A 13,769-nucleotide genomic window follows, 5' to 3' on the forward strand; every position below is an offset into this window, starting at 1 on the left:
TCCTTATACCATTGACTCTTGGTAAACCCCCTATGAGGCAGGTACAGTATTATTCATATCGAGGAAACCAAGGTTCAGAGAGACCGAGTCACTTGCTTAAGGACACGCATCAGAGTTCGGACTCAAACTCAGGTCTGAGCTACAAGCAAGACCGCTGCCACTCGCGGCTGGGTTTCTGGCCTAGGGAACACAAAAAACGGACACTGCACCCATCTCTCGGGTTTGTGCTACGACCGCGAGTGTCGAGGGGCAGATGTCAAGGGGCATTGGCGATACCCAGGCGGAACGTGTCCCTCCGACCCCAGACACAGCCCGTGAGCGGCTTGCGGGTCTTGGAGAGTCCCCCCAGCGGGGTTCAGAGGCCTGGGGCGTGAGTAGACTCGGGGGTGTCTTCGGGAGGGCAGGAGGCGCGCCCCAAGCGGAAGGGGGTTCCCCCGCGAGACTAGCAGGCGCGTGGGCACTGGGCGCGGGAGGGATCTTCGGCTGGGTCTGGTGCTCAGCTCCGGTCCTCTCCTTCCCCGGGACCCGAGGTGTCGCCCTGCAGGAGTTCCGTCCACTTTACCTTTGCTACCTGCTGGGGAGTGAGTAAGCCCAAGGGGCTTGAAGGAGAGCTAAGGGCATCGGGCGAGGGAGGAAGGGTCCCCGCGGCTCCGCGGCGCTGAGCCCGGGACCTGACGGTCCGAGCGCACAGGCGCCATAATGAGGGCTCAGAAGGGCAAACATTGGCGGGCGAAAGAAGCACTTTCTCCTTTGATGGTCGAGAGCTGCCAGATGATCCGGCCCAGGTCCTGGGGGCCACAAACGCTGGTGGAATAAATTATACCCGCCCACCCCCAATGCCAAAAGCGCCAGAGACCCACACCTTTGGATGTTCTCTTTGTACTTTCAGCAGCACCCACATTGCACGGTGAGAGGTATCCAAACGAGTGGCTGTCGACAAGGTTTGTTTTTAAATCTCAAAACAAAACAAAGCAGAAAACAACCAATCTTTGACTTTCCCTGCCCCTAACCCGCAGGCCTCAGGCTCCCCGCACTCGCCGCGCAGGTCGACGGCACCGCAAGGAATGTTGGTGCCGGGAGCCGGAGTGCGCAGCCCTGCGGGGCTGAGCGCGGAGCCGGGAGCCAAGCGTTGCGTTGGTCCTGGAACCTCCTGCCCTCGGCGTGTCGGCGCCTGCTAGCAGAGAAGGCTGCCAGCTCTCAGATTGAAAAGGCAACTCCTCCCATAAGAGCTGCGGGAAATCGACGTTCACAGCCGTGACTTTTCCGCGGTAGCATCCCAGCGCTGGGTTGTCAGCATGCTTTGGAATGAGCCAATTTTCGGTCCGCCTGCCAGGTCGTAGACCCTATAGCACCATAAGAAACATGCGGAACTCAGAATAACCTCTTGGGTGTGCGGATTCCTTTCTCGCCGAACATTCTAACCTCGAGTTTACCTCTGCACTCCCTCTTCCCTTCCACCATACACCGAAGAGTTCTGTCAGCTCACAGCTCACATAGCTGCAAACACGAGATGCCGGCCCGTGGGCTTAGGAGCCAGACTTTGCTGGGTTGAACCATTGCTGTTAACTGTGCGAAAAAGTACTTAATTTCTCTATACTTCATTGTCTTCATCTGTAGAATGCGGGTATAATAATAATACCTTCCTCATAGGGGTATTGCCTGGGAACATGCCCTTACATGTTCTCTCCTTTGCTGCTGAGTCTTCTCCAGAATTCGGCATTTTCGGGCTGGGCTCCGCGGGTTTTAAGCTGCCGAGGCTTAGGCAGCATGGGTAGTTGCTCCACTTCCCTCTCCAGGTGGCGGCCTAGCTGAGGGCACACGCGGCCTCCCGTCCAGGGGCCAGAGCAGGCCCAGGGGTGCGGACGGGGGGGGGGGCTCCCTGGCAAGCGGCAGGGGGTGATCCAGGTGCGGTGGGAGGAGGTCCGCGCAGGAGGTGGGGGGGGACAGAATATGGGCAGGCGGATGGGGGAGCCCAGGGCCACCAGCAGCACCGAGCTTAGGGAAGAGGGGCATTGGACGACCTCCATTCAGTACCCTGGGCGAAGTCCCACCATGCCAAGCCTCTGGGTGGTTTCCATGTGTGGCAAACCTGGGCTCCTTGTGCTCACCTCTCTGAAAATGGGGAAGGAGAGAGGAATCCACCAAGTTATTCACAGGGAACAGACTGTCCCTCTGGGTAGCCTAGCCTTGCTCACCGCATCCTGTCTTAATAAAGGAAATATTATTATCTTATCAAAAATTTATAGAGTAAGACATAGTGGTTGTCAGAGAATCAAACACTATTAGAAATATATTGGGTAAAAGGCCCCAGTAATCCTTTCCTAGGACTTTATGCATCGAAAATGCATATACATAAGTATATGCAAACATATATGTTGGCTTTGTAAAGATGGGATCAAACTGTATATTATTTTTAAAAAATATTTTCTTTCTATGTAAGCAGTAATAGAGCAACCACTTTCTTTTTAAGGACTGTATAAGGAATGGATCATAATTTATTAATCTTCCTACCTACTGGCATTTAGATTATTTCCAATATTTCCCTATTATAAACAATACAAGAGTGAATATCTTCTGGAGAGTGGTCCAATTATAGCTGTAGGCAGAATCCTGGTAATGGAATTGTGCTTCAACATTTTAATAGATACCACTCGATTCTTCTTTAAAAAGTTGTAGTAATTTAAGCCTTGCTCACTGACTTAGTTTCCCAGTTGTTATGACAAATAACCGTACAATGGGTTACCTTACTCAATGAAATTTATTAGCTCATGGCTTTGAGGCTAGGAGAAGTCCCAATTGAGGTGTAAACAAGAGGATGCTTTCTCTGTGAAGACTGTAGCATTTTGGGGCTAGCTGCTGGCAATCCTTGGGTCTTGGGTCCTTGGCTTTTCTGTCACAGGGCAAAGCACATGATGATAGCTTCTCCTTTGTCTTCCGGGATCCCGGGACTTCCAACTTCTTCTCCTTCATGGTGGTTTTCTCCCTCTGGTTGTCTCTATAAATCCTCAGTAATATAATTAAGACCCATCCTGACTCAGTTGGCTATACCTTGATTAAAAATAACATCTTCAAAAGGTCCTATTTGCAATGGGTTTTCACTCACAGGAATAAGATTAGGATTAAGAGCGTGTTTTTTGGGCCTTCATAATTCAACCTACCACTCTCACTAACAGTGTATGAGAAGGCTCATTTCTCAGCTACCTTACCAAGAATAAGTATTAGGAATCTCGAATACTTTTTAAAATGATGGCTATAAATATTGCCACATTTTAATTTACATAGCTTTTATTTTTGGTGGGGTAGAATGTCTTTTTATAGCAACCATTTGATTTTCTTCTGTGTATTGCTTCTTTATGTCCTTTACCCATTTTTCTGTTATTCCTTTTTTAAGTGATTTGTAGGATCTTTTATTACTGTAGATTTTAGCACTTTGTTAATGATAAATATCCATTTCCTATTACTTGCTTCTTTTTCAATTTTGTTTATTTCTTTTCCAGATTAGAAATTTAAAGTTTCGTGTGACCAAATGTTCTAGTTTGCTAACGCTTCCCTTTTGCAAAATACCAGAAATGGATTGGCTTTCATAAAGGGGGTTTATTTGGTTACAAAGTTACGGTCTTAAGGCCATAAAGTATCCAAGATAAGGTGTCAACAATCAAGTACCTTCACTGGAGGATGGCCAGTGGCATCCAGAAAACCTCTGTTAGCTGGGAAGGCACATGGCTGGTGTCTGCTCCAGAGTTCTGGTTTCAAAATGGCTTTCTCCCAGAATGTTCCTTTCTTAGCTGCAGCTCCTATGCATACTTCAAAGTTTCCCTCTTGGCTGTAGCAAGCTCACTCCTTCTGTCTGAGCTTTTGTAGGCCTCCAGTAAACTAATCAGGCCCATGCTGAATGGGTGGGGCCATGCTTCCATGGAAATTATCTAATCAGAGTTATCACCTACAGTTGGGTGGGTCACATCTTCATGGAAACACTCAAAGGATTACAATCTAATCAACACTAATATGTCTGCCCATACAAGAGTACATCAAAGATAATGGCATTTTTGGGGACATAATACATTCAAACTGGCACATCAAGTATGTGAATCTTTTCCTTTATGCTTTCAGAGCCTTCAGACCGTGCTTATGGATGCCATCATTACCCCCAGATTATAAAAATATTTCTTCATATTTTCTTCTAAAGCTTTTAGAGTTAATATAGTACAGTGGCTAAAGTATGGACCCTGGGCTCAAATCCCAACTTGACCACTTGCTATCTGTGTGACATTGGGAAAGTTACTCAATTTCTCTGTGCCTCAATTTAGTGATTAATCAGAATAATCATTCTAATGACATTCTAATGATTATCAGTGACTAATCATTTGGACTAGAGAAGAATGACTAGTGCTGTCTTCCAAAATCTGATCTTTTAGGCAATGTAGCTAGACCACCATTTCCCAGCCCCTATTGCACTTAGGTGTACTGAAGTGACTCAATTTTAGCCAATGGAACATAAGTGGAAGTTACATCATTCCAGGGTTGGAGCCTTTAAGACAGACTTGAGATATTTTCTTGATTTCTTTCCCCTTCTTCTGACTGAAACCAGCTTCAACCATGCAGATAACACAGCACTAGGGGAGTCATCTAGGGGATCACCCCTAGGGGAATGCAGAGGAGAGCCATCCTTAATCTTCAACATCTGCCTTGGATTATTATCTGACCAAGAAATAAAATCCTTCTTTAAGTTATTGACTTTTAGGATCTGTTTTAAAAATAAATATAGCAATTTAGCTACCATACTAATACAATGACCTTGGAGTCAGGGTACAATGACTTTGTCGGCAAATTATAGAAAAAGAATCCAGAACATCTTTTATCTGTGAAAAGCAGAGATTGAATTGGGAACCTAGCACAGAACTCAAAGCATTTGATTCCTAGATGCATTTAGTCCACAAATAGAAATAGGTTGGCACAGCTGGTTGTTATCATTAGAAACATAAGTCTTAAAATGATCATTAGTGGGGTTGTGGCAAGTCTAAGCCCAAATCATATGCATTTCCTTTTAAAGGTGATGGGTTGCAGAGGTTTTGTCACCCTGCCGTGTGGGGCCCTCTCCTCCATGTCAGTGTCACTCTTGCCTTGGACACATGCTTATTATGCTTAGGAATTGTCATGGGGTGGTAAGCCCACATCCTAATACAGTCTCTTTTGGATCCACAGTAGCTAGCTAATGGGATGAACCAAGGCAAAGATAGCACAAAGGGAAGAAGTTCCAATTATGAAATAACTTCAGATAGAAAAAAGAACCTAAAGAAACAGGAAACTTCCCACTGAAAGAATATGTAGTTTCCCTTTGAGGAAAGTATAAAAACTACTGTACCAGTGAAGGACTTTGAGATGTTTTGGGGTCATTTAAAGACATTATTTTCGCTTATTTCCCCATGCCCAGCTAAGTTCTGAGTTGCTGATGTACTTTGGTTTCACTTAGAACTGTGCACAATTTATCTTCACCCTCCTGAAGAGGTTTAACACCAAGTAGCCATGCCAAGACTGTTGCCTTGTATCAGACTGTGGTGACACCCAGTAGTCATTTAGGTCCTTCATCTACATCAACCCAATTCATAGTCGAGGCTACAAATTGTACATATTAGTATAAGGAAAGTAATTTTTTTAAAAACAAAAAAAACACACAAAATGCCATCAAAAGATAAATAACCAAAACCTCAGGATCACTATAGAGAGAGGAAGGAAGTGAAGGAAGTGGCAGCTCGACTTCATAGTCTGGACTCTTGTACCCTAATAGTTTCACCTTGGGCATTTCTCACTATATAATTACCTGCCCCTGATGAGCTCAGTGGAAGATTATATTACACTATTTTTTCCATTAGACTTTTGACACTCTGACCACCTGACCTTCTTAGTTATCGTAATCCAAAGAACATCTAGAGGAATCCTAAAATGTTTAACAAGGTTTTACCAATGTCTTAAGTTGATAAAAGGGAAATAAATATCAAAAGTAACCTGGATCTAGATGGTTATAAGCTGTAAGTTATCTGTTGGTAAGAACCATGTGTATCTTGTATGCTGTATTCCCATGTCTTAGTTTGCCAGAGTGTCTATCACAAATATCCCCCAATAGGTTGGCTTATATGTGGGAATTTATTAGCTCAAGGTTTTGAGTCTAGAAATCCAAAATCAAGGTATCAGCAAGGCTTGCTTTCTCCCTGAAGACTGTAGCATTCTGGTTCTGGCTACTGGCAGCCCTCGGGGATCCTTGGCTTCTTTTTCTGCCTCCCATCATATGGCAAAATCCTCTCCTTTCTCTTCCAGGTTCCTGCTGACTTCTGGCTTCTGACTCCTTCCTGTGGCTCTCTCTTTATAAAGCCTCCAGTAATCCACCCTCATTCAATTGGGCCACACCTTAACTAAAAATACATGATCAAGAGGCCCTATTTACAATAGGTTCCCACCCACAGGGATGTCAATTAAGATTAAGAACATGTGTTTGTTGGGGTACATCATTCAACCTACCATACCTCATTGCTTAGTGAATGTTGAATGAAAGAGGTGGCATGTAAAATACTTGAAGGATAAATGAGAGTTAGCTAGGTAAAAAGTTGAGTGAAGAACATTATAAGAAAAAGGAATAGCACAGGCAAAGTTTGAGTCTGAAAGGGACATTTGAGGAACTGGAAGAAGGCCAACTGGGTTGGATCATATTGAGTGAGGAAAAAATGTGCAGGACGGGGCTGGAAAGTCAGGCAGGGGCTAGATCAGGTAGGACCTAATAGATTCTTGGCCTGAGAACAATGGGAAATCTAAAGATTAAAAAATTAACCTTTTTATTTTGAGATAATTGTAGATTCACATATAGTTGTAAGAAATGAGAGATCCTATTACCTTTACCTAGTTACCCCCAATGGCAACATCTTGCGAGGTTATAGTATAATATCACAACCAGGATACTGACATTGATACAGTCAATATACAGAACATTTCTACCAACACAAGGATCCCTCATGTTGTGCTTTTATAGCCACACCCACTTCCCTCCTGCCCCACCCTCCTTACCCCCTAGCAACCACTAATTTGTTCTCTATTTCTATAATTTTGTCATTTCAAAACCCTTGTATAAATGTAATTATATAGTATGAAACCTTTTGGGATTGGCTTTTCTCATTCAGCATAATTCTCTGGAGATTCATCCAGGTCATCTGTGTATTAATATTTTATTATTTTTTATTGCTGAATGGTATTCCATGGTATATATGGACCACTCTGTTTAACATTCACCCATTGAAGGACATCTAGGTTGTTTCTGGTTTTGGACCCTTGTGAATAAAGCTGCTATAAATGTTTGTACCAGTTTTTGTGTGAACACATCTTCATTTTTCTGGGATATATGCCCAAGAGTGGAATTACTGAGTCATATGGTAGTTGCATGTTTAGTTTTTAAAAAAAAAAAACAAAAAACTGCCAACCTGATCAAGATGGCAGAGTAAGAGCCTTCAGGGATCCATCCCTCTATAGAAGCTTTGAACAACCAGCAAGAGCTGGCAGAAACATTTTTCTCAAAACTCCAGAAAACAGTTGAATGGTGCGGTAACAAGGCAAATGCTGAATCAAGGAAAAGGCTACTTAAAAGCCATAGGCTCGGGGAAGATGGCGGCATAGAAAGAAGTGGAAGACTTAGTCTCCCCCAGAACAATTCATAAATGAACAAAAAACCAGTAAATAACCTGGAATAACAGCGGGGAGACAAACGTGACTGTACACTAAACATCCACTGACATGAATTGGAATGCCCGAGATCACAGCATAAAATCTGTAAGTAAAACTGCGGACCCGCGCTGAGAGCCAAGAACCTAGAGCCAAGAGCCCCTCCCTCATGGAAGCCACGCCGTGCACTCTCTCAGCCCAGCTCCAAGTGAGGTTTTAATATTAACTGCTCAATACAGACAGCGAATCCTCAACAAGCAGACAGAGGCTTTTGGTGACAACTGACCTTGGGAGAATTGGGGGACATATCTGTCTCAGGATAGGGAGCCCAGAGAATCGGGTGCTATCTCTGGCTGACAGGTGAACCTCGGAGTTTTTCTGTCCCTCGCTCTCTCTCTGTGGAGAAAATCTCAGCTGTTCTCAGCCCGCAAGATGTTGCAGTAAAGAAAGCCTCAGACATTCTGCATTCTGAAACGAGCTGAGAGCCCCGCGGCACAGCCTGGTGGCCCAGGGCTTCCCTTGAGGGATGGTGCACACTGGTGACGTAGCACAGCATTCCCTTGGCTGAGCTCCTGGAGGATCGCGGCTGGGAGGGGGGACCTGCTTGGAGAACCCAGGGAGGCTATGCCAAGTCTGGTGGTTTGTGGGACAGCAAGAGAGGGTCTGGGGCTGAACTGAAATGAAGGCTTAGACTCTTGTGGCGGCCTTGAATCTCCTGGAACCTGGGAGATTTGAACAGTAGAACTGCCCTTCCTCCCTGGCCACCCATACACACGCCCCACATTCAGGGTGGACGGCTACAGCAACACAGCCAAACTGAGTTCTCCAACTGAATCTACAAGAATCATTTCCCCACACACCGCAGGAAAAAGGTTGAGAACTGACTTGAGGGATATAGGTGACTCACAGATGCCATCTGCCGGTTAGTTAGAGAAAGTGTACGTCACCAAACTGTGTCTCTGAAAAATTAGATCAATATCCTTTTTTTTTTGTTACAACTTGAAAGAACCCTATCAAGCAAAACAAATGCCAAGAGGCCAAAAACAACAGAAAATCTTAATGCATATGGTAAAACCAGACGATATGGAGAATTCAGCTCCAAACACACAAATCAAGATTTCAGAAGAAACATTGTACCTCGCACAATTAATCAAAGAACTACAATCGAAGAACAAAAACATGGCAAAGGATTTAAAGGACATCAAGAAGACCATGGCCCAGGATATAAGTGCCATAAAGAAGACCCTAGAAGAGCATAAAGAAGACATTGCAAGAGTAAATAAAAAATAGAAGACCTTATGGAAATAAAAGAAACTGTTGGCCAAATTAAAAAGACTCTGGATATTCACAGTACAAGACTAGAGGAAGCTGAACAACATCTCAGTGTCCTAGAAGTCCACAGAACAGAAAATGAAAGAACAAAAGAAAGAATGGAGAAAAAAATCAAAAAAATCAAAATGGATCTCAGGGATATGATAGATAAAATAGAACGTCCAAACTTAAGACTCATTGATGTCCCAGAAGGGGAAGAGAAAGGTAAAGGCCTAGAAAGAGTATTCAAAGAAATTGTTGGGGAAAAGTTCCCCAACCTTCTACACAATATAAACACACAAAGCATAAATGCCCAGCGAACTCCAATAGAATAAATCCAAATAAACCCACCCCAAGACATATTCTGATCAGACTGTCAAATACTGAAGAGAAGGAGCAAGTTCTGAAAGCAGCAAGAGAAAAGCAATTCACCACATACAAAGGAAACAACATAAGACTAAGTAGTGACTATGCAGTGGCCCCATGGAGGCGAGAAGGCAGTGGCATGACATATTTAAAATTCTGAGAGAGAAAAATTTCCAGCCAAGAATACTTTATCCAGCAAAACTCTCCTTCAAATTTGAGGGAGAGCTTAAATTTTTCACAGACAAACAAATGCTGAGAGACTTTGCCAATAAAAGACCTGCCCTACTTCAGATTCTAAAGGAAACCCTACCAACAGAGAGACAAAGGAGAAAGAGATATAGAGAATTTTAACAGACATATATAGTACCTTACATCCCAAATCACCAGGACACTCATTTTTCTCTAGTGATCACAGATCTTTCTCCAGAAGGGACCATAAGCTGGGACATAAAACAAGCCTCAAGAAATTAAAAAAAAAAAAAATTGAATATACTCAAGGAACATTCTCCAACCACAATGGAATACAAATAGAAGTCAATAATTTTTGAACTATAACTCCAGTATTTACTTCCTACATGATAAAAAATACACAAACTCTAAGGACAAATCAGTGGTTTTGAACTCAATGTAAAATATGTAATTTTAGACAACTATATAAAGGTGGGGGAATGAAGGAGTATAGGAACATAGTTTATGTGCCCTATTGAAGTGAAGGTGGTATCAAAGAAAAACAAGATTGATAGGGATTTAAGAGGTTAATTTTAAGCCCCACAGTAAATACAAAGAAATTATCAGAGACTATAACCATAGAGATAGAAAGTAGAGTTTGGGTTAAGAGAAATGGGGGAAGGGGCAATGGGGAGTTAAGAAAGGAGTATAGGGTTGCTGTTTGAGGTGAAGGGAAATTTCTAGTAATGGATGGTGGGAAAGAGCATAACATCATTCTAAATGTGGTTAATCCCACTAATGGAAGGCTAGGGAGGGGGTGGAATGGGAAGATTTAGGCTGTATATATGTTTCCACAACTGAAAAAAGAAAAAAAAAAAAAAGTCTAACTAGCTGACAATTGAATGCTAAGGATGAACCTGGATGGGATTGGAGGGTGGAGGACAGGTGGCTCGAAGGGACACAGTTGAGACATAAGGAAAAGGAAATATAGAATGTAAGCATTGTATCATTGTTGAATCTCTTATACCTCTTAGCTGCGCTTGATGGAATTACATAAAAGAATGCTCATATTCATGGGAAGTGTATACGTGAATTATAGTGTATGTTCAAGGATGTGTGCAGCTAACTCTCATATGTTCAGAAGACAGAGCAATAAATGATGGATGATAGATAGGGAGGGAAAGAAATAGCGAAGTGACAGCATGTTAAATAGCGAAATAGCGAAGTGACAGCATGTTAAAGTTGGTGGATTGAGCTATCAGGGGAGGGGGGTCAGGCATCACCAACTTGGAGCCAAAGCAGCCCATGCTTTCAGTGCAGATCCCTGGTCCTGGTTCCAGAGAGAGCAGAGTAGCCGTTGTGTACATACTGGGAGCACAGGTCTGGCCCAATCTGTTGGTGGTGGCCTGAGGGACTCGTCATCCTAGAACTTTCCCTGGGTAAAGTTTGCTCACAGAGCTCTCAAACAGAATACTGTGGAAGAGTAGTCAAGTGGCTGCCTGGGGCAAGGCATTGTTGGTTGTAGAACATACAGTGCAGTGCTCAGACTGTGAGGAAACTGTTTCCTAGGGAAGAGGGGAAATTCTTTTCACATGGGGGAATTCCTAGGGTCAAATGCGCATGTCCTAGGTGAGAGGCATGTGCAGAAAGGACCAGGGAGGCCCTTAGCTTTGGCCTGGAGCTATTCTCTAAAGTCTTGTTTGGATAAGCTCTGAAGGAGAGCACTTACACAGGTCAACCTGGAAAGATTGGGAAAGTTGTTTTCTTCCCCCACCCTCTCATTCTTCTTTTTTTGTTAACTCCTGGCATTATAGGAAAGCTCTGTCATAACACTAGCTGGATACAAACTTAAGAAATAGATGCCTTAGAGTCTAAATTCCAGCAATAACACATAAAGTTATCAAAATGTGCAGGTTTCAACAAAATATTATAAAACATTTAAAGGAACGGGAAGCAATGGCTTAGGTAAAAGAGAAAATTAAAGCATTAGTAACCATCAGTGAGGAGGACCAGACCTGGGACATACCAGACAAAGACTTTAAAAAAAAATGATCCTAAATATGCTCAAAGAGCTCAAGGAAAACATGGACAAAGAACTAAAGGAAATCAGGAAAACAGTAGATGAGGACAAAGAGAATATCAACAGAGGGATGGAAATTATGAAAAGGAACTAAACAGAACTGAGCACCACAGTAACAGACATTGAAAATTCCCTAGAGGTGTTTAACAGCAGATGGAGCTGTCAGACGAAAGAATCAGTGAACTTGAAGATGAGGCAGTTGAAATCATCCAGTCTGAGAAGCAGAAAACAGAAAGAATGAAGAAAAGTGAACAGAGCCTGCAGAGCCTGTGGGACATCAAGTGTGCCAATTTGTGCATTGTGAGAGTCCCAGAAGAAGAAGAAAGAGAGAAAAGAGCAGAGAGAAATAATGTCTGAAAACTTCCAAACTTAATGAAAGACAGAAATATACACATCCAAGATGCTTAATGAATGCCAAACAGGACAAACCCATATGGACCCACACTGTGGCATATTATATTCAAACTGTCAAATGCGAATGATAAAGAGAGAATTCTGAAAGCCTCAAGAGAGAAGCAAGATGTCATATGCAAGGGAGCCTCTACAAGATTAAAGTGCTGATTTCTCATCAGAACCCATGGAGGCAGCAAGGTAGTGGGATGACATATTTAAAGTGCTGAAAGCAAAAAATTGCTAACCAAGAATTCTGCATCCATTAAAACTGTCTTTCAGAAATGAGGGAGATCAAATGGCAAGCAGTGCTGGCAGCATGGAAAAGTGCAGTGGATGTTTTCCTGGTTTCAGACCCCAGCAGCCAGATGGTGAAACCCTCCTTGCAGTGGATCATCAACAGCCACTGCTTTGTCAGAAAGAAAGAGGAGGATAAACCCAGTACCACTGTCCATGCCAGCTGTACCATTGCCACTCTTCAGCTTCCACAGCTGCAGTAGCCACAGCAGTGAGAGTTCCAGGCTCTCCCTTAATTGTGGTATAACATGGGTTCAGGGCCTTGGCGGCGCTCCTGATGTACCCACCTCTGAAGATCCCAGCTGGCAAGGAAATAGTCAGCGAGACCACAATCTTTCAGATAATTTATTTTATTTTGATATTCGGCTGGATTTAACAGAGGAACTAACGTCTAACAATAAGACTAGAATTCTTAATGTCCAGTCCGGGATCACAGATGTCAAATGTCAACTGGAGAGTGGTGCTGAGCGGCACCAGCGTCTCCACCGAGATCTCAGCCAGGGCTCTGCCCTAGGGGAGCAAAGACAGTTTTACAGTTCTCCTCTAGTTTGCCAAAGAGCAGCTCCACATTGATCATGTCTTTTTTTGCTTTCATAAGTACTGAGATGACAGAGCCAGTCTGCTCCACACCTTCAGCTTTTTGGGCTTTGAGACTGTGAGATCAGGGTGTGGAGGTTTGAAGTTCTTAAAGTTAATCCTTTCTTGTGGGTGTGAACCCATTGTAAGTAGGAACTTTTGATGATGCTACTTCAGTTAAGGTGTGGCCCTCCTCAATCAGGATGGGTCTTACTCCTATTACTGGAGTCCTTTTAAGTGGAATGAAATTCAGACAGAGAGAGAAAAAGCAACAGAAACAAAAAGTAGAAATCAACAAAACCAGGAAGAAAAGGGAGAGACCAGCAGATCCCACCGTGTGCCTTGCCATGTGACAGAAGAGCCAAGGATCACTAGCAGCCAGTTTTCAGGAAGAAAGCATCACCTTAATGATACTTTGATTTGGTTATTTTCCCATCTTTAAAACTATGAGCAAATAAATTTCCATTGTTTAAACCTAACCCATTTCATGATATTTGCTTTGAGCAGCCTAGGAAACTAAAACATGAGTCAACCGCTTGTCCCCAAGAGACCTGACACTTGCTTCATGGCCAACACATTTGAGAGAGACTCCTCAGCAGAAGAAGAGTATCAGCAACGTACACATCCTTAGAGCTTCACTGTTGTCTGCAAAGGAGTCTGGAGATGCCATCTTCAATGGCATCCGTTTAAGTGTTGTATTTTGTTATGTGACTGACAGCTGTGCTGGTGGGATGTTGACACACAGTCTTGTTCATCTCTTTTGCATTTGTCCACTTGTAATTGTGCAAATAAACATGCACTCTAAATAAGCAGTGTATTTCTTGGAGTTCAGTATTGTGTTTATGATACTGAAGTATTTGCTTTAATTCTAAATAAAATT

General features: G+C 43.2%; 1 pseudogene; it reads left to right on the forward strand.

Annotated features, from left to right (window-relative positions):
- The first annotated feature begins 12,384 nt into the window (after window positions 1–12,384).
- Window positions 12,385–13,520, forward strand: LOC119543747 (annotated as a pseudogene).
- Window positions 13,521–13,769: the final 249 nt, after the last annotated feature.

The sequence above is a fragment of the Choloepus didactylus genome, chromosome 9 (genome assembly GCF_015220235.1).
Source record: "Choloepus didactylus isolate mChoDid1 chromosome 9, mChoDid1.pri, whole genome shotgun sequence".
NCBI lineage: Eukaryota > Metazoa > Chordata > Mammalia > Pilosa > Megalonychidae > Choloepus > Choloepus didactylus.